The sequence below is a fragment of the Geospiza fortis genome, unplaced genomic scaffold, assembly GCF_000277835.1.
Source record: "Geospiza fortis unplaced genomic scaffold, GeoFor_1.0 scaffold282, whole genome shotgun sequence".
Lineage (NCBI taxonomy): Eukaryota > Metazoa > Chordata > Aves > Passeriformes > Thraupidae > Geospiza > Geospiza fortis.
This window is the reverse complement of record NW_005054424.1, coordinates 73,761-99,783: the sequence shown is the minus strand read 5'-3', so window position 1 is coordinate 99,783 and position 26,023 is coordinate 73,761.

Here is a 26,023-nt window from a genome sequence, read left to right as displayed (position 1 = left end):
TGAGAAATGGTTTCGTTGATAAGTTGTTTTAATGGAATCCCAGAAATCCTAGAAACACTTGGATTGGAAGGGACCTTCAAGACCACCCAATTCCAAACCACCTTCCCCAAACAAAAGTGGCACCCACTTCACCAGGCTGCTCAGGGCTCCATCCAGCCTGGCCTTGAACTCTTCTAGAGATGGGGCATCCTCAGCTTCTGTGGGCAAAGGGAGAAGCTGTAACTCACCTCACAGCAGATGGAGGTGATTTTTGAAAGTGCTTCTCTTGCTGCTCTGAGCTTCAAGGGACCATTTAAGGAGGGTTTGCTCCCATTCTGGCTCAAGCCTGGCTAGACCATGTCTGCAGGGCATTTACAGATAATTTCAGCTCACAGCTCCAGCTCAGGGCCTCTCAGCAGGGCAGACACCATTTCACTTTAATTTTCCTGCTCCAGGTCTGAGGAACAAAGACTCAGACTTGTTAATTCCTTCTGAAAAGTGAGGGAAGGAAGAATAATAAAATCAAAGCCACAGGTCAGGGGCAAATTAAAGACCAGCCTCAAAGAGTTGCCTGCCAGGAAGAGAAGGTGGGAACATTGGCTCCTGGTGGAAGAGGGGCTTACCAGGACCCCTGCTCCTGACTTGTACCCAGAGTGTCCTGTCAAGGCAGCAGTGGCTCCAGCTTCTCAGGGCTCAAAGGCAAAACAAACAGGTTTTGGTCCCACAGTGGCTTTAGAGGACCGTGGCGGAGAGGGGAGAGAGGGTGTGTTTGTCATGTTCAAAAATAGTTCTCCTGAAAGATAAGCTAACCCTAATGACTTTCAAAAATTAATACTGCATATCACCAATAGAAAAAACTAAGAACTTTCTATCGGCTTTCCAAAGTGCCACTTACAGCTATAATTCAACTAGCAATTCAATTTTCCAAGGTCTAAATTCAGGATATGATGTGTGAAAACGGCCCAATTCAAAAGACATATGAATTAAATGGAAATGCAAGCCTGTGTGATTCATTCTATCAGCATCATCAGCTTCACAAATGCAGGTTCAAAACACCCAAGGTCAATATTTCTCAGTTATTAAAGTGAAAGGAAACTGCATTCATGAAAATCAGCAGTATCTTCAGAGCTGTAATGAGGGATCTTGTGAGAAGTAACAGCTTCTTTCTTTCTTTCCTCAAGGCATGAAAGGTAACTATAACAGCAAAAGTCTGACTGTGAAAATAGTCAATGGCTTGGCTTTTGTCTGAATCTGGATTCTCCCATACAATCAGAAAAGAGCTATGAAAAAAGAAGAAAAAATTTTCTATTCCCCTTCCTTTACATATTTATGTTCTCAAAGTTCCCCTAAATCTTCCTGCATGGGAAGTTACTTTCTCTGACCTTTTCCAAATTTTCCTGTCAGGCAGTCATATTCCCTGTAGCTTCATTCCAGGACGTGCCGGAATTAGAGAATTTTAGGATAAACCTATAAATCTGTTATAAATTAATCTCTGCTCAATATTTACTAATTTTCCATAACTCTTAAAATTATGGAGACATCCAGATAGATGTGAATTTGGAAATTATTTTCCAAACAAGGATTAGCTTGATCTTGAGTTAGTAAATTTGCAGTGACCACATTTCTTTTGATTCAATGAATGATGCAACTCCAGTTCGAAACAGCTTTTCTGATCATTTCTCATATCCACATGAAAGCAAATTGTCTTAATGCCCATTGCCCTTAAGTACAGTGCTAAAATTAGAAAATATTTGTTTTTTACGACTGTATTGTTTTTACGACGACTTATTAAGCCATTTTTTCTTACAGTGCTGTTTCCTGTTAGCTGACTGACATTAGTAAAACATAAATGGTGTTCTGTTGCCGGATCACTCTGTTCTCACTTTGTCTGACTTCATCTTAAAAACTTGTATTTTCAGTGCCAAATGCCACACTGAGAGAACCTCTGTGACATCAGTGCTACTGTTGTTGGCATCAAGGGCACTTCATCTCTGCAAGATCTGTCCTGGTATAAAACAAGCTAATATTCTTCCTGCTTATATGGTATTCCAAGAAGGAGGCTATCAAATATTTTTTTAAAGAATTTGTTGCTGGTTTTGATATATCTCTGACATAGTCTTTTATGGCTGAAAATGTGCTTGAAGACTGGTAAAGCCTTGTTCTTGCTAAGTTTTTCATTCTTTTTAAGATGCTTTTGTAAGTAGCCTATTTGTCTTATCAATTCTGCTGTTGAACTTTTCCTAGATTGGGTTTCATAATTTATTTAGCTCTTATAACTTAATACTATAGAAGTATGTGAGCCTTGTCATTTACTACCACATCTTTTAACATTTATATGCATTTTCTTACCATTCATGTAAACCTTCTTGGATTTTTCTGTGTTAATTTTGCTTCACAGTGAAGAATTGGAGTTTTTTCAAGTTTTTAAAGATTTTTTTAGAGAAATGTATTTTGGCTGATTTCCTTTGGTTAGTAGAGTTCTATATCTACCCATGCTGAAGTATTGCCTGTGTGGAAACTATTATTTTTCCTGGATTTATGATACTGTCATAGAGAAAAGGGTCCAAGATGTCAGTGTTGATGGTCTGTGATGAATAAAGCTTTCTGCATGTGAAATCTTTAATTCAGTTTGAAATGTGCAGTAAATAGCTGCTCTTAGTCCTCCATGGTCAAATTACTCTTTTCCAGCTTTGTGTTTTTTCCTTATGTTTCATCTGCTTTCTTATAGTTTGTTATATTTGGTTCTGAGGATTAGGATTGCAGCAAAGCCAGAAATTCATATAAGTTTTTTCCAATACATACATGGTACCTGGTAGCTCTGTTGGGAGAATTCCAAATTTCTTCATGTATTTCTTCATGAGGAAATGTAATTCATGAGCTTCTGTGCCAGAAACAACTCAGATTTCTGTGCATCATTCTAGTTTGGAAACTCATGCTATATTTGTACATTTATTCTGAGTTGTTTTCCCAGCCACTGGGTCTGAAGTTTCTCATTAACCTTGCTGGAGATTTACTTAAGTAAACTGGGGTTGGAGTTTATGTGAAAACAGGAAAAGTTTTTGCCTAGATTCTCTGCTTAGTTCAGATTTGTTTTACCTTTCTTTTTATTTGTTTGTAAATTCTTTTTTTCCTAATCTAAAAACAAAAGCTGCCTACGGTTAGATTTAGATACAAATACAGGAATGGAATAAGACACAGTCAGTCAGTAAATATTTCTTTCAATTAGTTTCCTGCAATGTCTTTGACAGTACATTTTTTAAAATATAACTTGAAAAAAATTCAATGTTTGTAATTTGGGGGTTCTCAAATCACCAGACTGTGCTAGTAAGAGGTGGCATGTCCAGGTTGTGAACCAGCTGTGTGGGGCTTTTCCAACAGAGCTTCACTCCATATTCCCACTCTACTGAGTTGTGCTTAAACCTGGAAAATAAACTTACATCTATACTTAGCCAAAGCAACCAAGGCTGCCAATTCTTCAACTAAAATGTAATTTTGATTAGAATTTCGAGGTAGATCTCCCTTTCCTTCCAGTCAGTGACCTCTAGGGGATGCAGCCAGTTATAATCAGCAGTAGACAGGAGGACTGCCATTACCATAACCATGTTAGTTCCAAATATTTCATAATTTCTTTTTTAGTACAGTATTGTTGATATGAACTAGGAGTTAGTAGCACATGTTTTTATTTCTCTTACCTCCAGTGATCAATTTGTATTTCATCTCCTGCTGTACATGACAAGAATATACTGCCAGGTATTCAAGAGAGAGTTAAAGCAGAGCAAGTCGAATTGGAAAGAGGCCTTTGGAATACAGTTACATTCACCATATGGTATGAATTATTATTATGCAATTTTCATAGGTATTGGTATAAATTAAAACATTTAGAAGGGCCTTCTTAAAACCCTAGATGTTATTAAACAATTCATCCAAATCCCTAATCCCTGAAAGGCCCTTTGCACCATTAATCAAGCCATGCTGGCTTTTGCCCTGCACATTTTTCTTCAGACTAATCCACAGAAACAAGCAAATAAATTACACATTAAAATTTATGAGTATAAATTTTTCCTTCCCTCTAACTAACGTGTACCATTTTCCCTAGAGAAGTTCCCTCCTGCATAAGAAATTAAAGCTTTTAAGCAAAGAATAGTTCCATTGTCACAAAGAAAAACAGAACCATTGCCATAGCCATGATATTTTCAAATATTTAATAACAGTGAATACTATATTGCTGATGTGAATGAGGGCTTATTAGCATATATAACCATAGTAATATATTTAACCATAGTCAGCTCCTGACTGTTGCAGCACTATCATACAGTAGGAAAAAAAAAATTAATTAAATTTTTTTTCTGCTAGAAAGATGTTGTAACAGTTTGTTCTTTAAAGAAGCCTCAAAAGGGAAAAAAACCCTCAAAGCAGCAAACCTTTTGGCTCTTTTGATCTCCTGGCAGCTGAAATCAACAACTGCAGAGCCTAGGGACACTTTGGTTTCCAGCCTAGATGATGGACTGCATTTGCAGGAGGTTATTATCTGTTTGTTGGAAACAGACAGACAAACCAGATGCCTGAATTGAGAAGGCTGTCTCAGTTCAGATTAAAATTTTCCTCAGTTTCAGAAGACTCAGCAAAATTCCAGCATAGGTTGTTATTTTAGTGAAGAGTAACACTTTGAGGTCAAAATGTACCTTTTTAAAATCATAAAATTGTGGACTTAGGCATTTTAAATTCCTGCTTGATAAATTACCATGGTGTTGCCTCTGGAGGTTACTTCAGCATAGTTATTAACATCATTTTTACATCTGAATGCCTTTGAAAACCAGATTATTTGTGCAGAAAAGTAAGGGCTTTATCTTGGTATCCAAGAATATACCCAGTGCAGTTTTCTGCTACACTATAAATACACATTGTGCAAGAGGGAAAGCATAATTATCTAATGCCATTGGAGCTGGTGGTTACAAGACAGTTATTTTCTTGGATCACGTCAAGATGGAGCCTTGATTAGTTCTATGTTAAGCCAAATTATTGCATCAAACACTTGAGTCGAGCAGGCCTTGTTTTTAGCATAATGTATGTAAGAATTTTATCAATACCTTGCTAATGTGACTTTCCACTTGTAGAATGGAATGACCTGCAAAGGAATAACCAGTCCATGGTTGCTGAATTTTCACCTGGTACTTGCCCAGCAATTGAAGCATGTAAATTTGTATGTGGAATGTAAATTTGTATGTGGAATGTAGATCTGGTTGTGGGCTCCCAGCAGTAAAAGGCCTTGCAAAGCAGAGAGCAGTGGGCAGAGAATCTCTTTGCAGTCAACCTATTCAACGTAATTTCACCTTCCTGTTGCTCTGATATGTTCATTCCTCTGAAAGGCAGAAAAAGGGGGATTTCATTTTATTTGAATTGCCTGGAAAACAGATTTACTGAGCTCAGCTGAGTATTATACATAAAAATAATTTTAAAAAATAATTTTATAATCCTGATTTTAGTCAGACCTGCAATAAGCTAGCAAGTGGTTTTATTCTGTACAGTGCAAAAGCAGAAAGATGTATTTTTTTGAGTTATACAATGATGAAAATAAAATATTAGAAGTTATTAGAAAGTTTGCAATTTCTCATTTTATCTTCAAGGCAGTTCACTTAGGGGACTTGACTTTTTCAAACTAGGGTGAATTCTAAGGCTGGACTATTAGACAAATCATGTAGATGTTTACTACGAAGACAGACACCAAAGTAGAATTTAGAAGGGAAACACAATCCATTTTTAAGATAACACTCCAGTAGGTCTTTAAACTACAGAATTCATCAAGCAACTCCCTGTTTGATCCTGACTGCTCCACTCCAGCTTTTCAATTTCAATGTAAAATTGACTTTTCTGTACAAGGCAGAGGTTTCCCATGTTCCACAGTGCTCCAAGGAGAGCCTGCTGTGCTCCAGAAATGAGTGCTGCCACTTTCACTGGCACCATCAAGCTGTATTTGTTCTCTGGACATGTTGAAAGAATAAGGACAAGAAAGTCTATCATGACTTATTCCTGAGTTTTCATCCAGAAAGAGATTTAGTGGACCCAAGAGATACCACAGCTTCATACTTCTTGGGAGAAAATAGTTCTCAGGAAAGAGGAACATTTGTTTTTAAAATAACTCAGTGGCATTCTGGGGCAGCCTGGGAATGAGAAGGTCTTTCACATAAAGAAAAAAATATAATGAATAGCTAGAGTTAGAGAAATGTTTATGACCTAGCCACATTCTCAATTTGATTAGAAAGAGACAGAATTACAGAAAAAAAAGAATAACATGAATACAATAATTTTATTTTAGTCTTTCCAGATCTGCTTTAAAGATTTAAGAAGGTCAGTGAAGCCACTGAGATTTTCCATGCTTACTCTAAGACAAAACCAACAGCCAAAATTTTGATACCTAACTCATTATAAGTACTGGAAACAAACATTATTTTTGACCTAAACTGGTACTTCTTGTTCTCCTAATTTAGAGGAGGAATTGAGGGGGTTGCTATTTATTTTGTTTGTTTGTTTATTTGGAAACATATATGAAAATTGCCAATGGCTGTGGCAATGGGCACTCATAATAGCAGCTTTTCATGTTTCTCTTGATAAGCTTAATCAAAGTATCTGATTAGAACACTTCCCTTAGCACTTCATGTATTGTTTCCTTGGGAGCACAATAGATGTAATTTCACTCTTTCAGACTAAATGATTTTCATGGTAATTTCATTGCCATTATCCATCCCACACGTGGTGGTTTTGTATATAAATGTGTCTGACCCATGGCTTCTCACTAGTAGCCTGGAAAAAGTAGCTCCAAACATAAAAAGGTACAAGCTAATAACAGATAGCAAGTACAGATAAAAAGACATAACTTGGACACAACAAATTTGATAAATAGAAGCTAAGAGAAGCATTATGAGACCATACCTGATTACTCTTCAGTGGAAATAATTCCTGTAAATGTATCATATAAGTTAGCTCTTGCTAGATTATTCTACACCTCAAATATTTCATATTCATAAAAGGCTGATGCATCTAAGGACTCTCTGTGAAAGATAAGATATTTAATGGGATTCACCTTTGGTTTCACTATTCAAGTATTACAGCTAAATCTTACAGCTTACTCTTGTGAGGACCCTGATTATAAAGAAATTCAAAATTCAGGATTCCCTTTACAGTGCACAGGCAAAGCTCTCCTGTTTGGCTGTGCTGTTCCCCAACAGTGTGAAGCATCACAGCTACTTTGGGGTTCACAGCCAGCACCTTCTCCTGCAGTTAACCAAGTTAACCACCTGTATCTGTTCAGTCCTTTCTCATAACACAGACCCCACCTGAGGCTGAGGCTGGCACAGCAGCATGGATAAATGGGAGACCTGAGTTGGCTGTCTCCCTTCAGGTGGCTGAAAACAATGGAAAATTGAAACAATGTCTTCCATCTTGCAGGTCTGTACCATAAAAACAGATATATTTGGTTTTGTCACATTGAAATTCAAAACACATAAATGATGGACAGAGAGGACTTGAGAATGTGCTGAATTTCAAGAGAGCACTTGAAAACCCCACAGGGTGATGATATGTAAGCTAGAAAACAAGGGACTTTTGCTTCACTTTAAAAAAATGGATTAAATAAAGAGTGACCTCACTACTTTTTCCCTCCCAGCATGTTTTCCCCTTTAGTTTACAATTAACTTCTCCTTAATGTTTAAGAGACTGTACTGAGCTCAAACTTCTTTTGCTGTTACAATTTGTCTTTTCACCAATCAGGGAGGCCATCATGTCTACTAACCTGGTAGAGTTGGCTTTCCTGTGTACAAGGTGACCTATGACTATGAAATACTCAGGTAAACATTGCACCTAAAATTCCTCTGAAGGCTTCAACAACTTGAAAAAAATTCACTAAAATATAATGGTCCATGCTCATATGACTAGAGCTAGGCATTAAGGACCTGTGCTCAAGAGAAAAGCTTCTTTCTCTAATGCATGGTAAGAAATATCCCTTCATTCTTCCTTGGGAGAAGTAGCAGGAGCTGTTCAAGCTGTTTTAAAAGCATCTTATATTTTATTTATTTTTTGTTGTTATACTTATTTTGAATTTCACTTCAGTATGTGTGTTTGACACAGAATGGTGTTGGCAGGGCAGGTAAAAGGAAAATTTTAAGTTGTTTCAATGAAGAAAAACAGTTGTTGCAGAACAGCTAGTTCATTGTCTTTAATCCATTAACACAGAAAGTTTTAACATGTTTCAATACTGCTCATATTTTTTTAATATGATTTACACAGAGTTTGGTTCCTTTTTAAAAGGAAAGAGAACTTTGTAAGAGAGATTTGAAACTCAGAAAATATACTAGGATGCAGTTTTAAAATACTTTGCACTAATTTGATAAACACACTCTTCCTTACTGTGGAGTGACAACCTACCATATTTGAGCAATCATGATAGAAAATATACCACAAAAGTATTCATTATTTTTTCCAAATGCATAATATGTCATAAAGAAACCTCTGCTTTACCTCAGCCAAACCTGAGTTCCTTGAAAGACCAAGCTGAAATCATCCAGCCTCATCAGGCATCCTGGCTCTGGGGTAAGGTTTCAGTTCACCTTGTGACGAGGTCTCTGGTGTCAAGATGACCCAAAGGTTTTAGAAAGTCTCTTTTTCCCAGCCCCAAGACCAAAGAAGACAGAATTCCTTGGCTCTCGTTCTCAAGGTTGTTTATTTGCTCTTATCTCATACATTGTCTCTCTCTGACCTGCTGAGATCTGTCCAGCAGGTTGGGTTGTGGCACAGTGACTGCCCTTGGGCTGGTGTTATCTTTTTATACTAAAAACTACGTGTACTTTATTTACAATAATTTCCCAATACCTATCACCTATGTTAGACAGTCTGTTTCTACTCTAAACCAATCCAGAAGTGCCACCATCACAGCAGAAGATGGAGGCTAAGAAGAAGAAGGAGAAAGACAGAACATGCCCAGATTCCTCCATCTTGCCTCTTGAACCCCCATTCTAAAACCCCAAAATTCTACATTTTCACCCGGTGATAAATTCACTATCATTCTATTCAAACTCTTGCGGCTTGTAACTCCTCACACAAAGTTGGTAATTGTTTCCATAGGTTAAAATCAAAGGCACAGGTGTCTTTGACTCCGTGCTAAGGTCTCTGAGCCCCCTGCCAGGGTCTGGAGTCCTCCAAGGCAGCCAGAGGAATGTCCTGGGTTCCAACAATCTTGGGGCAAACCCCACATGGGGAGAGCACCTTGGATGGCAGCAGGTCTAACACAACCTCCGCTCTAAGGGCTGTGTCCTGTTCCCAGAGCATCCCTCAGGTCCTGACTGCAGCAATGTGCCTCTGGTATTCCCAGTCCTAACTCTCACACCGCTTTCCCCATGTTTGGAGGGAATTTCCCTTTGTACCTGCCCCAGCAGAACCATTCACCATCCATTGGGGCTCGGGAGCTGGAGCTTGGGCTGTAGCCAATGAAGCTTTTTGTGGGTTCTTGGTGCTTGTCTTCCAGAGGACTTTGAGAGCAGTCCTTGGGCCCCCTCCCATGGCCTGGGTGGGCATCCAAGTGAGGCTGGGCAATGCCAATGCCATGAGATGTCCCAGAGCCCCCTAGATCCTGTGTGACAGGTGATGGGCTGTCACCAAACCACAGATGGGACTGTTGTCATGGAAACAAAACTGCGCTGAAATACTAAAAATAAAGCTGGCCAGACAAACTTGATAGTTTTTAGGCAGAAAACTGGAGTCAGAGAATGCCATGGATGTACTTGGATTTTAGACAGGCATTTGCTAAGGAAGCATATGAGAGTCTAGAGAGAAAATTAAATCAGTTTGGCTTGTTCAACAAGAAAATTGGTGCAATCAAAATCAGGCTTGTGAGCTACTGACAGTGAAAAATTATAAATAATATTAAGGAGAAATTGGCTGGTGACATCCCACAAGAACCAGTATTGAGCTACCTGTTTAAAGTTTGGATAAAGAGATCTACAAAATTCTATAAGGAACAGTGAGTTATTCAAGATACATGTAGAAGAGAGAACAGTTTGGACGGATTCACTAAAGTCGGGAATAACTAATTTGTATCCCAGTACTAACTGCTGTGAAGTGAGTATGTGGGTGCTTATTAAAATACATGACCAAATTCTCCAGCCTTCCCAACCCAAACACTTTGGGCTTTCATCTGTCAGTGGAAGCTTTCTGTAGATAAGCCTGATTTTACATGTCAGCTGCCAGCAGAATAAGGATAAAGGTCTGAGAGCTGGGCCTGTCCTTGGTGGGAGAATCCAAAAATCCTTCAGTCACAATTTTCTCACATTTAGATCTACATTTTCCAGTATTTCCTTTAACAGCAACCGCACCAAGTAGCAGCATCGCAGATAACTCCCCCAGAGCTGTGGGTCCCTGGGCTGATATCCAGTGATGCATTGAGGAACACACATGATCCTTCCCCATGGCCAGGTAGCTCAGTGTGTAGTGGCAACTTTATTCAGCTGTGTTAGCATGTGTGACTGAATTAGATGCCTGCTAGTAATGTCTGTGATAGAAAAAGCTCTTTTACCTTCTTAATGACAAGAATATTTTTACTATCTGGTCTCAGATAGTGCTGACACCTCAGCTGTGGAAAGCGTGGTGTTAATAAGGTAAATGGACTATGCAGAAACATTTGGGATGGCTGTAGCTGTTTCATCCTTGACTTTACTATAAATCATTTAAGTCATCCAACTGTTACAAACATCAACTTTAAATAACACCAGCAGCTAACTTATAAATACATCAGTAGTCAAGGCTTGTTCCCATTTGGAAAAGTGGTGAAATAGCCAGAATAACTGTTCCATTATAAATCCTCAAATGCTCACTGTTTACTGAGACAGCCATTTCACTTAATTTCTGAAGATAGAGGACGTTTGAGTCATCAAAACTATCTTCATTGTCACTGAACAGGGATTTTCAGATAACTGAAAATTTATTTTATATCTCTTCCTCAATCTTCTGACCTATCTATTATTCAAGTAACAACATTTTCCTCTGCTCTTGAATTATTTAAACTGTTGTGCATGCAGACAAACACTTCCTCAGCTCTGCAGCAAGATTCTATTATAAGCATATACTTGTGTAAAATCACATGCATTAGTGAACTTAAACACTGAACACTTCCAACATTGTGATATTTCTTGGATGCAAACCCCCATCAATACTATTTAAAAAATACTTAGGTCTTTCACTTTAGATTTTCTATACTAATATCTTTTTTTGAAAAGGAGCCAATCTGGCTGTGCTAAGTGCATATTCTCCCAAATGTTAATGCATGGAATCTCAGGCTGAAGGCAATTTATATTCATGTTTTAAAACTACCATCTTAATCAGAGTATTAGTGTTATTATCATAATACTCATTAATGTGTTTGTCATAGATAATTTAAGTATGAATCAATGCCCAAAAAATAACTGATTCCTCTGAGATCAAATAAATTAAGGAACTGAAAGATGTAAATAAAATCTATTTATTTCAAATTAAAGCAACATTAGCATGTTTAAAGTTTAATCTGAGAATATTATGCAATGGTAATGCAGGGAGAACTAGCTTAGGAAAGCTCACCCTGAAGTATGAAATGCATTCTTGAGAGATTCAGTTTTACCATGAGCATTCTAACTGCAAAATATATGAGAGTGGTTGGGACTACATTGTAAAACCTCTGTGGTGAGAGAGAGGGAGGCACCTGGGACAGTCAAGGTGATTATATTCAAAATTATAAAGCAGAATGCCCATTACAGACACTAAAAAACCTACAGTGGGGTTGAACTCCAAGACAGGCTTCAGACGCTGTGCAAGTCTTTAAATGACTGGAGAGCCCTCCACCTCTCTTTGCCTCCAGGAGAGGAGAATGCTCAGCATAATGCCACCCAAATAATAAGGATTGTTTTTGGTACAGTATTTACCATACTATTTTTCATGGAATGGATGTGTTCACTAATACAGACTCTTCATCCTTTCCCTTGAAACCATTGATGAGGCACAATTCAGAGGCCCTTTCAAACCCCCCAAAATCCCATTTGTGCTGTTCTGAAATTTGAGGAGGTTTCCATGTGGTTTCAATGGACCATGGCATTAAGTATACCATTCATGTGGAAACTCCTATTTCAAACCTGTTTTGTACATTCCATACATCTTCATGTTTGAGTTATTTTGGCATATAAGTAAAATTTAAGAAAGTATCAACAGTGATACACATTTGACTACTGAGAATAAAAAGAAGCTCCAGAGGAAAGGATTTATGGGTTTCACTTAGAAACTAGTGTTCCATGAAAAGAAAAGAAAAAGACACTTCTAGTAACACAGATCATTTCAGAAGTATTTGTTTGGCAAATGTTTTCCAATTGTAAATGTTACAAATGTAGGTAGAAATGAGCAACTGCTACAGTGATTGAACAAATTAATGCAGAATTTTTATCAATCCTGTGATACTATAAATGTGTAGCCACAGGATTGTACAAAACCTTCTACATTCTGCAATATATTTTCTGCTCCTAAGTTATTTAGCTTGTGATAAAATATCATTGTCTCCTAACCACTGGAAAGGCTTTCTGAGCCAGAGATAAAACAGTGATGATTCTTCCAACTCAAAAACCTTCAGTAAACATTGTCTGAAGTCACAGTTGAGTGTAGTGGCCTCAACTGACATTTTAAAGATTCAAAACTTTGTATGAAATATCACTTGGAGACCTCAGATTTTATGGCATGATTTTTAAAAACTGATTAAGTTCTCTATGGCTTTTGCTATATTTATTGTGCTGGAAAGTTGTTCCAGACCACACTGCTTTGATGGGTAAAACTAACCCTGACTTCCAGCCCACCTGTGTTCCTAGACAGTCTGGATTCCTTATTTCTCTTAGTTATATTAAGTAATCCTAAGAGCACTTTTTTTTTTACTGTATTTTGATGTATTTCCAAACCCATGATATTCCCTCTCAGCATTTGCTTCATGTAGTTAAAGATGAATCTTGCACTCTTTTTTCCCTCTAGGTTGCCTGCATTTTTTTCATGGAGTCTTGAATACAGGTGATTAAATTTGCATGTAATAATCCATCAGGGTCCAGCCATGCCTTCCACCAGGTCATCAAAACTACACTTCCTCTAAAGAAAGGACTCAGCCTACAACAAGCCTGCCTTTCATTTCTGCTGGTTGCACATAACAATGGACCAAGATCATTCTGTGACCTAAGCTAGCCAGATTGCTTTTTATTTCAGTGCAAAGAGGAAATAAGCAGCTCCAGCCAGTTTGTATCATCCCTATCATCTATGTACAGTGTGCATTGCATCAGCTCCCAGATTTGCTACTCCAGCCTGAAAAAAAATCCCAGTTAAAATCCTGAGGATCATGAGGGTGTCTGCAGCCAAGTGGCATAGAACTCCAAAGCAGACTGATGGGGAAAACTGAGCTCAAGAGGGTAAAACAAGGAATGTTATTGTAGAGAAAGTCACCACATGCACCTTATTGTGGTGTTTTACCCTCATGTACATATAATAACACAATGTATTCATAACTGCACAAAGACATCTTAATGTAAATAAATCACCAGATAGAAAAAAAATTACTGTGATAAATATTAATATTGGAAATCCACAAAACTGTATTCAAATGTGTTCAAATGTTTTCCTTAGAAAAACAAGTAATTCAGCATTAGATAATAAATAGTGTGCAGAAAAATTTAGAGGGAAGTGCTATTGTAATGCAGCAAAATAATCTGTTCCTTTATAGTTAGAAAAGCATTTTGAAATTAGCTTCATTTATAACATGAGCAGTCATGAGGATAAAAATAGATGCATTTTGGCTTTTTAAGCAAATTTTGCCCTCATTTCAGAACACTAAGTGACGTAAATCAGTTCGTTCTCATGCACTTGTGTGATACTCTGAGGTATGTGTATCCAGCATGGCAGAAACAGGTTTAATTTAAAAAAAATATTATTGTTTTCATCCACATTTTCAAAACCTTGGAAGTTTTCCTATCCTGATTAGTCCATTTTAGGGGAAAATCTAAAGCTCTGGGTCTTACATTTCCTGAAAACTCTCCTATCATTGTCTATGTTACAGGCAGTAATCTGACTAGAGAGGTCACTGGTGAACTAAAGAAGAAAAATGAGTATTTCTATTTTAAGAGACACACGAACCTTGCAGGAATTAAAATACACTGGAAATGTAACCCCTGAAGTGGCAGAAGCCTTTTAAATGGTTTTCTGAATTTTCAGTGGAGCTGCACATACAAGTAAATTATCATTGCTGGAATTCCATCAAGCCCCTTTCTCCTAAAATCCAAATTCCATGTATGTTTTTTTGCCAAAAGTTAACAGGTGACACTCAACACCTGAAGCAGAATTTCAAACCTGAAAATCCCCACAAGCGCCCTGCCAAGTAGGCTTACAGCCAGCTGCAGAGTATTTTTAGAAGACAAGAATCAACACAAGCCTTGAGTTTTCCCCAAGCTGAGAAGTAGTAATTTTCCTCTGGGTTCTTCATTCTTGCTGCAGTACAAAAGAGCAGTTTGCCTGGATCGAACTGAAAAAAAATGATTTAATCACCTTGCAGTGATGAAGATGCCAGTGTTAGGAAATATTAGTGATGTCTGTTAAAACCACCAAGGCCTCCCACCCCAGAAAACTCAGAGACTAATGGATATTGCTTTGAATCAGCAACTGCCATTGCTGCAAAACTTAATCTCAAATTATGAATTATTATACTGAAAACAGAGAATCCTGATTTGTAATCTGTGCTGCCTGTTTTGAGGTGAGCACTTTAATTTCTCCTGCTGGAGAATCTTTCCTCATTGCTTGTGACATCCATGTTCCAGAGCTGCAATATACAGGCAACAGTTTGCCCTGAGCATTTATTCCTGGGGTATCTGTAATAACACCCAGATCACCATTTGCATGATTTTTTAACAGCATTCAATGAATAGTTCAGCAATATCACATCTTGTAACTTTCCCTTCCAGGCTGTTTTCCCTAAATACAGAAATGGAAGATATGCAGGACGGGAAAAGATGGAAAAGAAACAAATGAAAGTTTCACAGAAACACCATTTCTCATGTGAACTGTGGCATAAAGTGAATGAACCAGATTTTGTTTTGCCATATTTCACTTCATGGAGGAGCAGGACACCCTAGAAAGTGTGGCCTTGGAGGAAAGAGAGTACCTGGAGCAGTGCAATGAGAAACAAAAAGAATCAGAAAGTTCTGCTAAGGACCCAGAGTGGCTCTGGCTCCTGCTGTTCACCTGCAGGAACAGTACCTGCATGCTCTGCTTGATGATTCAAGATGCAGTATTTGCTGTGATCCCATTTCACAGGTGGGTTTGGAAGAGTTGTGGAAAAAAAAATGAGTTTTGGAGGCTAAGTTTTGGGGGGAAAAAAAGAATTTATCAACAAATTGACATTCCTCAAAATGTTCCTTTGCCTGTCTCTTGCTCCTCACTTCCCCAAAAAGCCTGATTTATTTATTCCAAGATAAAAGTGACAAATTCTGGTGTGTTTTTCCATGTATGCTGAACTCACCATCCTTAGCCCTCTTTCCTGTGTTTCTCCACAGTCTCTAGTTACTGACCTAAAGTAAATAAATACTCCTATCTCTCAAACCATTATTTTTGTATGTTCTTCAGTGTGCCCTTGTCTTTTTCCATCCCCCTTAGGGGATCTCCTACAGCTCTGTCTTTTCTGTGTGTCTTTTTAAAGTAAATGTCATCTACAAACAAAAATTCTCCCTTGTGTCTACCCCATATTCTCTGCCCACAATTGGGATTCAGGTGTTCATTAATCTGAATGTAGGTATTTACTTCTGAAGAACCCATTGTAGGGTATATGGGTAGTCTGAAAAGCAAGCCAATAATATTTAAAGAACTGTAGAGTTCAATTAATCCAAGTACTAAAGAACAATGTCTCTGGCAGCTGAATGATGATCTAACTGCGCATCTTTCACTAAGGGTAACATCTACCTTGCAGCTATTGAATGTTAGATAGGATAAATCCTATACTTTTGCCTAAACTGGAATTCTAGACCCTCTCTAACACTTTATAGACATTTAAGCTCCACATAGCCACTATAAAAGTAATTTTTTTCGTCATATTTTTTCCTCATTTCTCATGCACAGAACTATTAAGCCACTGATCACACAGGACCATAACCTGAGGCCTTTATTCCCTTCTGACACCTCTAAAATACAGGTTCTGATTCATTCACTCAGACTTATCCAGGCTCTGCTGTCCTGCATGTGGCATGCTTTCTTGGGACTGAGTAAATACCAGGCCTCCCTGTGGTATTTGCTGGGTCCCCAGGAGGAATTGATGAATCTGACTCCATGTTCTTAGAAGGCTAATTTGTTATTTTACAATATTATATAATATTAAAGAATACTGTACTAAAACTATCCTAAAGAATAGAGAAAGGATACTTACAGAAGGCTTGACAAGATACTAATGAAAAACTCATGACTGGTCCAGAGTCCCAACACAGCTAAACCATGATTGTTCATTAAATAAAAACAATTCACACGTTGGATAAACAATCTCCAACCACATTCCAAAGCAGCAAAACACAGGAGAAACAATCAGATAATTATTATTTTCATTTTTCTCTGAGGCTTCTCAGCTTCCTAGGAGAAGAAATCCTGGCCAAGGGATTTTTCAGAAAATATGATGGTGACATCTCCCCTCTACACCCAGAAGATCTTTGCAAGGATAATTTTCTCTCTGAGGTTGCTCCTCTCTTTCATATGAAAGAAAGGCTTCTTAGAATTTTCCCAGCCAACAACAGCATTTTTCTTCTGATTTGTCCCTGAAGCCAGCTTCTGGCTTTGTTCAGGTCATGTGGCTTGCTTGTACCTGGCTAGATTTTCAAAAAGCAGCTTTATTCTTTCTTTCCAGCCACTGTTAATGTTCAAGAACAACCTCTTAAAGTATGTGCAAAACTTCCCGGTGTGTCTTCAAACTCTTAAAACTTTTTTCCATTATATTTCAACCCCTTTGCTCGTTTGATAGTTTCATGCAGCAATTGTCCCCTCTCCTGTTGATAAGCACTTGTGGGACTTTTATTGATCTGCTGCTTCTTATTCCACATCAAATCCAACTTGTCAGGGTTTTGACTATGTTTTTCTCCTGTTGTCTGTGCAGCTCCTGAAACACTAAGTTCCCAGGACATGTGTTCAAGTAGAACATATCTCCTCTAGCTCAGCAAATATACCAGATTTCAGAAAATTGTTATACTGGAGAGATCCAGCAGTTATGAGGGTTTTTAACAATATGTTCATGAAGTATCTACTCTATTCTAGAATTGATTTTTAGTCGTTATTTCTTTTCCCAGCAGAAAAGTAGTTTCACTGACAGAGCAGAAGAGATTGTCAACTTAGAGAACATTTATAAAAGTATACATGACTTGTCCCAAGGCAGAAGGCATTAAAGGAAGTTTCAAGTGTTATTGCAACTGTCGGTCACAGAGAAAGGAAAGAAAACCCCACAAGTTTATTTCATTATTTTTATTTGGATTTATTTTGCATTCTTGATTAACTAAATCAAATAACAAGAAGAAGCTGCTGTGAATATTCTCCAGCTGGCATGGAGCTATTGGGATAATACTGCATGTGGGTTTTCTAATTTCCCTTGTGGAAATAAAGCTTTTAGTGCATAGTGCACTGAAGCAAAACAACGAGAGCAACAGATGCTCTCAAAGTGTTTCTTAAGTGGACAAATGGCCTTTATAACACAATAGAGACTCAGAGTATTATTTATCAGAAGCTCTGTAAAAGCTGACATTCAACTTCATCTTGCAGAGCTGGAGTCCCACTTTCCTCTTCTGTTTTAAGACAGCAATTTGTTCTGAAAGGTGCAGTCCTTACACAAGATCATTAAGGCGCTACATTAAAGATTAACAATAACTGCTGAAAAGTCCCGTAGAATGGGCTAATTAAAGATGAACCAAACAATGTAAAAAATTCAACTATCACTTGCTTAGCCTGCTTCAGCTAGTCAAAACACTGGTTCAAACAATTTAAAACAGTAGGAGACTAAAAGGAAGTCATATTAGCACAAGGAAAACACTGTGCTTCATTCCCTCCTCCATCTACTTCAAAAGCACTACACCTTGTTAACTGGTGTATTTCTCCTCCTGTGCTTCTTGGACGGACCTGATGACCAAGTACACCAAGTGTTTGTTAATGATTTCTTTTTCCTTTTGTTCTACACAAATACAGTGATGCTTTCAACCTCATTACTTCCACTTTATTACAAGAGATTCAAAACAAGATAAATTCAAAAGAAAGGCATCCTGCTCTCCCCTACAAAGGAAAAACAGAAGATAAACTGAAGTGATTATAAGATGAAGGCTGCTATATAGCAGAAATTAAATAATGTTCCTTGTAAAAGGAATCAGAACATATTAAAGCAGCAAACATAAGGCAACAAAATGTAGAACTAAAAGAGCAGGATGTGAATCTGTGAGGGAAATCACAAAGAGGAAATATCCATTCTTTTTAAAAGGTTTAAGCTAATGTAGAAATAAGACTAATAATATGCTTTAGTCATGAGAATAGAGTCACTGCATGTTGTCACAGTGGTATAGGTTTACAGTTGCCCTAGTACAATAGATACCGTTTTCTGATTTCATTTTTTTGGATTTTTTCTCACAGTAATTCTTAGGTTTCTGAGCTTTTTTTAAGACTGGCCAAATAGCGATATAAGGTTTTGTCACACATGAATGGTCAATTTTTCTCAAACTCAACACCACTTAAAGTGTAGTTTGAACATGAATAATAATGTGAGCATCAGTTCTTTAAGAGTCTTACAAGAGATTTTAAAAAGTGTGTAATTTTTAAGTTCAAAGAGAACTGCAGGGAGAGATGAAATTTGCTCTAATGTGAAGCAGTCCTGGTTAACAGGGGAGGTCCCAGACCGCTGGAGGCCAGCGAGTGTGGCACCCACGCATCAGAAGGGCTGGAAGGAGAACCCAGGGCAGGTCTGTCAGCCCTCAGTGCTGGGGAAAATCATGGAACAGATCACCTTGAGTGCCACTGTGCCCAATTGTGGGCCACTCACTTCAAGAAGGACATTCAGGTGCTGGAGTGTGTCTGACAAAGGGCAGCAAGGCTTGTGAAAGGTCTTATGAGGAACATCTGACAGAGTTGGGCTTGTTCAGCCTGGAAGAAAAGAGCTCAGTGGAAACCTTGCTCTCCACAACTGCCTGAAAGGAGGCTGCAGCCAGGTTGCACCTGGGGAAGCTCATGTTAGATACAAGGAAAAATTTCTTCACTGAAAGAATGGTTAAGAATTGGAACAGGTTTTTCCCGGTGGTGGAGTCGCCATCCCTGGAAATGTTCAAAAAAAGAGTGGACATGGTACACTGGGATATGGCTTAGTGGGCCTGTTATTTATCACACTGGCCCAAGTAGATGATTTCTGGATGATTAACAGAGCTATCATTGCATTCTTACATTCAGGCTGAACTTATCTTGCTGCCTTTGAAACACTTCGTAATTGTCAAAAGGACAATAAAAAATGAAGAGAACTGAAATGTGTTCAGTCAAAGGTGGGCTTGGTGATTTTGTCTTGGAGGTCTTCCCTGACCTTAATGATTCTATGATTCTTTGAATAGAAAATAATAATTCTTAAAGAGGGAACTCAGTTTCAACTGTTTGAAATTAAAGGCCATCTTCTGAATGTAGTAGCTCAGAAAGCCTGAGATTTAATTCAATTTTTGTAAAGTGAAATAATTACTACCTTACACATTTTCTTAGTGCCCTTTTTGTTGTTCATGTTGTTCATGTGAAATATTGAAATCTAATGAAATTCCCTCCATGCTGAGAACCAGTTTGAGAGTAAAATCAAGGATGCCTTGAGGAACCAAAAGAGCCAAGGAGTTAGATGGTTTCTTGGTGGACCACTCAGTTATGCACAGACATACAAATTGCACCAAAGCTGCTTTTGGAGATGCACTCTCACTGAAGCAAGGAACCAAAAGATGAAATGATGCACAGATGAAATGCCAGCTGTCAGATCTAAGTGGTGGAAATCTTCCCAGCATGAAAAGCAGAGCCTGGAAATGTAAAAGTATACCAAAGTATAACAGTAACATGTAGCAGGTGGCAAGTCTCAGGTTTGTTTGCTCAATTCTTTCAGCTTTCTTATGAAATGACAATGTATATTTTTATAAAAAGATAGATAAGCAGAGGCCACTCTGGCATCCCTGAAATTGTGAATTCAGGCTACATGTGAATTCAGTTCTTTAGTATTACCATTATGAAACAGGGTGGCAGAAGGCCAACTATTGCTAATTGGGGAACAATAAAGCTAATTACTGCTAACTGCATCTGAACAGCCACCAGACAGCAAAAATTTCTCCTTCATTAATGGCTGACTCCCATCCTGAATTTCATTTCAATTCAGTCTGCTCTGAACAGTGAAAAGTTGGAGTATAACAAAATCCTTTCCAAGGCAGCTCCTGGGGCACCAGCTCGCAGGCTTCTGTCAGCTCTGGTCTCCTGCTCTGGTGTAGCAGCCAAGAGCCACATAAACCAAACTGCTATTCTGGTTATTTCTTACCCAGGACCAGTCTCCTGAACTCTCATGGAGACTTCTCATGAAAATATTTCAGGTTTTAAAGATTAACACACTATATTCAAATGACCCTTTCTCAGCTGGTCTTCAAACACTCTGGGCGCTGCCAGACTTGGAAAAAACCAGAGAGGGGCTGCTAGACAGAGCTCTGTAGGACTTTTTTGAGACAAAGAAATGTCAGATAAATTTCATATCCCCTGAGGTCTCAACAGGAATTGTGGGGCTAGCTAACAACTAAGATTACTCTTAAGGTACAGTAGAGTTTTCTCAAAATTTATTCTAAGTATGCAGATCTGACCCTGCTTCCCATTGTCTGTTGTAAAATGAGCTTGGCACATGTCAATTGTTCTTACATTTACACATCACAGACACAAACAGTTCTTTTATTATACATATGAAATACTTTTTGAGTGTAGCAATGTTGAAATACACCACATTAATTTAAACTTCAGAAAAAGTGGTCTCTCTATGCCACTAAGGTTTCTCCAGAAGGATCCATCAGTTTTCATCAGATGCTTGCAACCAGACACATCTTGCTATCTTGAGTCCTCTCTCAAGGCCTCATGAGGGACATTTGTACCACTTTGTAACATGTTCCATTAACAGAGTAAAATGGAAAACAGCATGAATTCCAGAAGTAAGATTCAGTATGTTTTGGTGATCAGATTCTTGTCATGCATAAAAGTATTTTAAATCAGCTAAGCCACTGAGTGCAGAGGACTGTTTGCTGAACTAAACCTATGAGAATAACTAGCTGAGGCCATTTATACGGAAAAAGAATAGGAATTAATGTACATTCACCACTTTAGCTATTGTTCAGGCCAGCAGTCATATGTAACTAACCTTACAACATTTGGCCAAATAATGTGCTTATGAACATTTAAATTTTGCAACATGAATCAGAGGTTTTGGAGGAAACAGTATTCAGTAAGTACTGACTCAGGTTATGGATGTTTACAGGCTTATGGCATCTTCTATGCATTTAGAAATCAAGAGCCAATCACAGGATTCAGTATAACTTTCAAAACCATTTAAGAATAATGCAAAATTTATCACAATCTAGAGACATTTACTGCATAATGCATTAACATTTGGCACTGAGACTGTTGCAAAATTTTCTAATTAATAACCTGTAAATTAGTCCTTTCATGTATTGACATGAGTGATATAAATCCCTGTGTTATTTTAAGCAGAGTGTATTTTGTCATTCAGCGCTCTCCCAGCAGGAAAAATAAATTTTTTTTTTGAAGACAGGACTGCAATTCCACAGCACACAATTTAGTTTCAATAGTGGGCACAGGACTTTGCTAATAGGAGTCAGCTCTCATTAGTTCAAATGCTATTCCAGGTGAATTGAATCATTCAGTAGGAAATTTTGCATTTGTTTTCCTCCTTTTGCTGGGCTTCTCTGACAGGAAAATGGCCGTACTGCCAGAGCAGAAGACAGCATCTGGAAAAAAGAGCAAAAAAGAGAAAAAAAATGCTGCAGGTCAGGTTAAGAGTCCTATTCTTAAGAAAACAGAATCAAAATAGACCTCCACCACAGAGGAGGTACCATGAAGTATCATAATTCACGTTTTTCAAGCTACTGCTATATCTAGATAAAGAATGGGGAAATTACTGGATTTGTTTTTCTCTGTGACAGACCCTGGATTAAACACTTTCCCAACAGAACTGGATTTCAAATCTAACCACAAGGCAAAAGGACTGTCTTCACTGGGCAAAACAAGACTTTTTGGAGGGGGCTTTTGATGAGTTCCTATGAGGTATTCAAAGATAAAATGAGGTAAAAGGAGGCACTTTGTTCTTTGCAAATGCCTGTTAGTGCAGGGGCAGAGGGCTGACCCTGGTCTGTTCCCCTCTGGGTAAAATGAAGCCTTTTCTCTTTTCCATTCTCCCTTGGGCCAGCACCCACATTACTTATAGAAAATAAAAAGCAATGAAGAAATTGATAGGAAAGCAGCTTAGTTACTTCTGAAAAACCCCTTGTGTTTCCAGTAGGTCTTTAGGAATTTAAGTTTATATCCGCATACTCCAAGATTGAATCCTCTTTAAAATATTTAAATAGATGAATCACATTAATAAGCAGGAAATGCAGAGATAAATACAGCTTAGAATCTATGACAAGAGATTTAAAGAATATTTTTGACTCTTTTCTACTTCCACAGAGCTGATGCTCAGGCTCAGCAATATGAAACAAGTGAACCTAATGATAATAATAACATTCATAGATTCTCCTTTAGCTTCCCACAGATCAGAAATGGAAAATAAAGTAACCCAAGATGGGTTTATAAACTGCTTGCTTGTATTGAGACATGTGTCATGGAACTTGGCAAATTTTCTCAGGTCACAGACTTTGCTACCACAATGCAATGTGAGCAGTTTAACCAATTGAAGTAAAAATAATCATTTCCTATCCTTTAATCATGAAATGTTCCTAAACAGAGCACAGATAACTCCCCCAACGTAGTACAGAGCAAGTCTTGTAAATGGGATTTGTTAAACATGTGTGGTAAGAAGACAGACAACTCAGTAGGTTTTATGTTGAATTTGCATTTCCAAGGGCAGCCTCAGATTATGCCTTTCACTTCCATAAAGTGAACAGGAGGACTGGCAGATGTTTTCCTGGCTAATAGAAGAAAATATTTCCCTGGTAACATCATACTTAATTGAAGGCTCTGCTTATCTCACTCCTAAACTGAGAGAGGAAAACTACCTGAAATAGCAACTGTTCAAATTAACCTCTTTGAGATGCTGAAAGTAAACTTCCCTATGGTCTTTGGAAGCCAGCATGGTCTCTGAGACTCTTTCTCACTTTGAAAAGTCAGTACTCATTAGTGTAATCTCCTCCCTGTGATTTAAAGAAAGCTTGGGTTTGCAACTGATTGCAAGCCATGGACAATGGGAAAGCTGGAAAAGTTCATCTAGGCTTTAATTACAGCTGAAATAATGCTAACATTTAGAAGACATTTAACAGCAAGATTAGCAGATGAGTATTCCTGTGGGGTTCTGTTCATTTTTTACTGTTCTTTTTGACAATTACGAAGTGTTTCAAAAGCAGCAAGTTAAGTTCGGCCTGCATGTAAGAATGCAATGATATCTCTGTTAATCATCCAGAAATCATCTACTTAGGACAGTGTGATAAATAACAGGCAAACTACTCAGCCAGTTCTTGGAAGCAGAGCCTCTGCTTTGGAACAGTGTGAAACCACAAATACTATCCATGTGCAAACAAATGTGACTTATAGTTTATCATTTATATTCGTGCTGCCCTGAAAATGTCTTTCTTCTTCCTGGACCATTAGCTTGTCTGAAAAAAAATAGAATTACACACATATTAGAAGAGGTCGATAGAGGAGAAGCAAATGACAAAAATTAAACAAAACAATAGGCTGTGTTATGTTTCCATGGAAAGGCAGCAAAGGGAAAAAAAGAAAGTCCAGAAAAAGAATGACAAAAGGATTAAACAGAACATAACCAATCTTTCAGTAAATGGTGGCAGGTTTCTCTTCCCTTTGCAAATGTTTCTCACATGTCAACAGTCTTACCATGGGCAAGCTGAGCAGAGCTCACCCACAGAATCACAGAATCAGCTAGGTTGGAAAAGGCCTTGGAGATCACTAAGTCCATCCCATGACCCAACACCACCTGACTAGCTAAACCATGGCACTGAGTGCCACGTCCAGTCTTTTTTAAATACCTCCAGGGACGGTGATTCCACCACCCCTCTGGGCAGCCCAACCACTGTTTCTGTGAAGAATTTTTTCTAATGTCTGGCCTAAAGTTCCCCTGGCACAGCTTAAGGCTGTGCCCTCATGTCCTGTCGCTGGTTGCCTGGGAGAAGAGGCTGACCCCACCTGGCTAAAACCTCCTTTCAGGCAGCTGTAGAGAGGGATAAGGTCTCCCCCGAGCCTCCCTTCCTCCAGACCAAACAACCCCAGCTCCCTCAGCTGTTCTTCACAGGGCTTGTGTTCCAGACCCTTCAACAGCCTTATTGTCCTTTACTGGATGTGTTTGAGCATCTCAAAGTCCCTCCTAAGCTGAGGGCCCCAGAACTAGACAGAGCACTCGAGGTGTGACCTCAGCAGTGCCAAGTACAGGGGAAGGATGACCTCCCTGCTCCTGCTGGCCACACCGTTCCTCATTCAGGCCAGGATGCCCTTGGCCTTCTTGGCCACCTGGGCACACCTGGCTCATGTTCATTTGGCTATTGATCAGCAGCCCCAGGTCCCTTTCTGCCTAGCCTCTGTCCACCCCTCTCAGGCATCTGCTCACTCCTCTACACACCAATGCACTTATTTCACAAGTTAGTTTGAAGATTGCTTTTTTTCATTCCTCAAAGCCTCCTCCATGTGTTCAGAATTACACTAACCCAAGAGAAAAAGATGGTGATGGCCCACTTACATGACTGACAGACTATTACAGATGTAATTACACCCTGAGTCTGCATTTGCAGCATATTCCCCCTCACAGCTTCAAAGCTTCTCAAATCTGAGAGCTCTTCCAAGGAGATGTTGAGCTTGCCATTATCTTTAGAGACATGGCTGAGTGAGAAAAGCTAAGTGGATGCTGGTGTTTATATGGAGGCCTTGGCAAACAGAATCCAAGGCAGATTTTCACAAAATGTATTACCCTGGTAATTGCAGAAGTGAAAAAGAGTGGGCAATTGGGAACAAAATACCAGTGGGCAAACACAACACACAACTGTTGGGCATGTTATGGTGCCAGGAGAAAGTGAAAATTGGACCTGAAATGCCAACATTTACTTTATGGTGAAGATTCAAGGAATAGCTGTGTGCTATCCACTCTGATTACACATGGAAATCCATTTTTGCAGTGTGCTGCTCTGGCTTTGTATGTGCCTTTAACACATTTGCATCTCGAAGATGCAGAGCAGAGTTTGCTTTTTTTCCATGTGCAATCAGTTTTGGGGCTATTTTTACCAAGTATTAAAGCCATAAAATAAACATGATTCTAAATATTTGGGAACGATTTTCTTTTTTTCCCATGCTGCATTTATATACATGGTTTTACATTTTATTTTCATTCTGCTGGCTCCCATTCAGAAAAGGAGCTAAAGTGCAGAAAGGATGATAAAAAGCAGACACTCTACAGATTCTATTTTCTGTATTTTACTTTCTTTTGCAGCAATAACATTGGAAATAAGGATATACCTTCCTTTAGAAATTTAAAATAAAATAGAGAAAAAAACAATGCAAGAGGTGATGCCTAGTTCTTGCGGGCTGATTTCAAAAGGTTAAAAGTGGTGGGTTTCATCTTCTGTTGTGTTGATAACAACACAAAGATTTGCACTGAAAAAGAGCAAATTAGAAGATCAGGAAATAGGTCATAACCATGGGAGCTATGTCTAGCATTAGTCAAAAAAAGCAGTTGCAAAATTTCTCTGATGTAGCATTTGCAAGGGTTGTAGGTCCAGCCTGGAGGCCAAGA